This window comes from Staurois parvus, unplaced genomic scaffold (genome assembly GCF_062004578.1).
Source record: "Staurois parvus isolate SC_StPar_1 unplaced genomic scaffold, SC_StPar_1.0 ptg000594l, whole genome shotgun sequence".
Taxonomy (NCBI): Eukaryota; Metazoa; Chordata; class Amphibia; order Anura; family Ranidae; genus Staurois; species Staurois parvus.
The window spans coordinates 3,144,066-3,147,904 of record NW_028318390.1 but is presented as its reverse complement, the minus strand read 5'-3'; the positions used below and the strand labels follow the sequence as shown (position 1 = coordinate 3,147,904).

The 3,839-nt window shown below is 43.5% G+C and overlaps 1 pseudogene; it reads left to right on the top strand.

Annotated features, from left to right (window-relative positions):
* Positions 1–586: 586 nt before the first annotated feature.
* On the top strand, positions 587–2,798 carry LOC149449944 (uncharacterized; annotated as a pseudogene).
* The last annotated feature ends 1,041 nt before the right edge of the window (positions 2,799–3,839 follow it).

Genomic DNA, 3,839 nt, shown 5'->3' with positions numbered 1-3,839 from the left:
TCAACTATATATTAAAGCTTGGCAGCCAGAGGGGGATAGGAAGAGAAAGAGAGACTAATCAATTTGTGTTGCTCTTCTCTCTTTCAGAATCCCCAAGCAGAACCCAGGAGGCCCCTGATAGACCCCCTTCTGTACCTGCAGGCTCTAGCTCCTCTAGGAAATGTGGTTATTGTGGGGAGAAGCTAGCTAGGTCCCATCTTAAACCATTTTGATATAGATGCATTAACAAGCTGGCAGCAAAAGAGGCTTCAGGCTTGAAGAAAGATTTCCTAGCATTTATGCAATTGGAAATATTAGCCACCATCCAGTATTTTCGAACCTCAGTGGCACAGCTGCAGGGCCCAGGCCCAGTGGAGCTATCCTCTAAGGAAGGGCCTTCCTCACAGGAAAGCCTTAATTCCGGAGGGGGCTCCGGTTTATTCCTCCCGTCTTGCCAAATGCTTCCTTCAGCCCAAGCCAGAGATGAAGAGTAGAGTAAGGAAGAGCTGGATAGTCAGCCTAAATCAAACCACAGCTCAGGGGAGGAGGTGACCTAGATCTTGGTAGTGAGGCATGTGAGGAGATTAAACCTGGCAAGCACCAGTTTATGGTGGAGGACTTGGAGGGCCTCCTTCAGGTGATTTACGCAACCGAAGAAATCACAGAAACCCCCAGAGAGACCTCGGTGCAGAACAAAATGTATCGAGGCCTAGTTAAGGCTCATGCTAGGGTTCACCAATCCCTAAAGAATTTAATCTTACAAGAATGGAAGGATCCTGAAAAGGAGAATGGTTAGACCTAAGACTTGGGAAAGAAGGTTCCCCTTTAAAGAGGAGGAGGAAGATAGATTCTTTAATCTTCTGAGGTTGAATGCTGCAATGTCGCAAGTTACCAAGAGGTCTGATCTCTCCTTTGAGGATTCAGGGAGTGTGATAATTGTGCACACATATATGGACAATGACAACCATAATTTGGATCATACTCTGCAAATGTCATTCTCACTCCAATCAGTCCCCCTCCCTTTTTTTGGATGGCATGTGGTGTGTGTGTATGCTGGGGGTCACAAGAGCATCAGGCACAGCTGGATACACTTCATGGTTGTAAACCCAATTAGCTGGTTCCATGATGTCTGTCAGACCCTTGCCTTGGCCTGGTCGTAAAGCTATAAACCAGTCAGTCACTGGACATGAAAGCATTCCAGAGTGGCAGTTAAACAGACATCCCACTTGAAACCACTTTTTAATACAATTTCATAAATCCCGGCAGGAACAAGGTACAATAAAACAAAGCATATATTCAAATAGGTCAGTTTAATATGAATCACCTAATACCTTACACCCCTAGACAACATCTACCAGAGAGTAGAAAGTGATATCTTGTTAGCCATCACAACCGGATATGTCATATTTGGTGTCTGGATGTTCAGAATATCATTCTGCATATTAACCTGCCAGTGGCTAGGCTGCTGCATACACCTATGGAAGGTTATTGACCATGGTAAAACTGGGAGGGATTTGGGTCCTTGGATTCAGTAGACACCCCCTGCTGGGACACTAGAAAAGCTGTCATGCGTGGAGAGAGAGGTATGAAGAGATTCTCCCTTTTAACATCAGGAACCAACTTCAGGAGAAAAGGTACCCTTTTGTTCAGGACACTTGAACTCTGCTTAAACCAGGACTTCTGCAAGTATTCTACCTTCTTAACCTTCTTTCTTTTATCTCTCTGTTGTGTTATTGCTCTCTCTATTTATATATACAGTATATATTGGTTCTTTTCTGTAAATATTTTTATTGCACCATTTTGACCTTTTTAGTAATAAATCCTATTTTCTGAAAAGTGTTGAATTGTTTCTAAAGCTCTTTAATGCAAACTAAGAATCCCTGTCTCTGAAGAGTGCTAATGTGTGTTTTAAAACCTCTGGATACATCTGTCTGCGGTGACAGTGTGTATACAGATACTTATTTAAACATCATAGAGTTACTGCTAAGATTTGTGAGTTTCCTCCTTCTCTGTAAAAAGGTGGTGGGGGCAGTGTGAAGGATTAATTGCGTAATTAACCTGACCCAGTAACAATCGCTCTCCAGCTGTTGGCACCTAGATTGGGGTCCAGTGAGCTGGAAAATCTTTGTGCAGGGTGCAGCTGAGAGTGGCATTGTTACGCAAGTGGCAGCGTGGTTTTAGATTGGCTAGTCCTTCGGTCACAAGTTGGTGAGAAGGACAGGGGTCTGACGCTGCGCCCGTCATAGGGAGCATAAAGAATTTCATGGACCGAAGGACTGAAACCCTCCTAAGCAAGGAATGGGATGCTAACACATCTGCCATGGCTCAAGCTCTGGCAGCAACCTGTACTGCTATAAATACAGACTTTTGGATGGAAAGACTGATCAAACACCTGTCACAAGGGGCCAAATCAGATGATGTGCTAGATTACCTTTCAGTGATAGGGATGTCAGTAGCCTACCTGGTGGATGCTGTGCTCAAAGCCGTTAAAGCCTCAGCTAAAACAGCCGCACTCATTACTTCAGCCAAAAAGACTATCTGGGTTAAAGCATGGGAAGGTGGCTTAACTTCAAAAGGTAAACTATGTGGTCTCTCCTTTGAAGGCTCCCTGTGTTCTCCAGGTCCTCTGTGAAGGGGAAGAAATTCCCAGTCAAACCCAAGAGGGAGAAATATAAGAGATTTTTTTGTTTAGCCCCTCAGGGCAGAACCAGCAGAGGGCCAAAAAGGAACCAAATAAGAAATGGGGCAATGGGAGGGGAAGGCAAAGGACCAATTTGCTGTTTTCTTCCCCAGGCGCCAGCACTAAAGAAACCAAGTGATGCCAGGATTAGAGTAGGGGGCAGCCTGTCACATTTTTCCTCCCAGTGGGAGAAAAATCTAAGACAGTGCCTACATCTGCCAACTAGTATGAGAGGGCTATCACCTGGAGTTCTCGTCAAGGCCCCCACAAATGATCACCCAAGCCTGCCTTCCTGAGGATGCCTTGAATAAGGAAGTTCAGGTTCAGGAGCTGGTGAAACAACTGGTGGTAGTACCTGTATTCAAAAGCCAACAATGCCAGGGATTTTACTCTCACGTATTTGTTGATCGCAAACCTTCAGAAAAACACTGCATAATTATAAACCTCAGAAACCTGAACATATACAAAAATTTTCCAAGGAGAGTATTTACTAAGTACGCAAAAATCTCCTGAGAAAGGTCTTTATGACTACACTGGACCTCAAGGATGCCTATTTGCATGTCATATAGAAAAAGGGGGGGTAACCGGGACACTGCCAACTATGGACTATAGTGAGAATACCTAGGAAAAAGGGGGGTCAGAAATTATGTAATGAACTAAATACTGGCCTCCATATACATAGAAAATATGCTGACTCACATGGAGATAGCCATGTGGTGTCCTCAGGACCCAAACATAACTGAGGGAAACAAAAAGGGAAAAAAATGACAGAGGCACAAGTTGCCTAAGTCAAGCGGGTCCAAAAGAGGTCAAACTGCGGCTTGTAATAAGAAAAATTTATAAATCTTTAATTGCAGTAAAAACACGAATCAATACACATGGTAAAACAAAAACAATGATGAAAGGAGAGAACCTCACCACTACCAAAGAGAGAAATAGGAGAGAATGCGATGGTTGTCGGGGGTGACGCCATGCATGCTATAGTCCCAGCACCAAGAAAGGGTTATTGAAAACCCAGATAAAATGGGTGTAAGATGTGGGAATAGGAGGAATAGTGCCAGAGAAAACTATAGAATAGAAATCTAGGTCATAAAGTAAATTTAAAACATAGTCCGCTTATTTTCTAAACAGTTATCTAGATATCACATGAAAAGTTGATGGATTGTAAGCATGATAATGA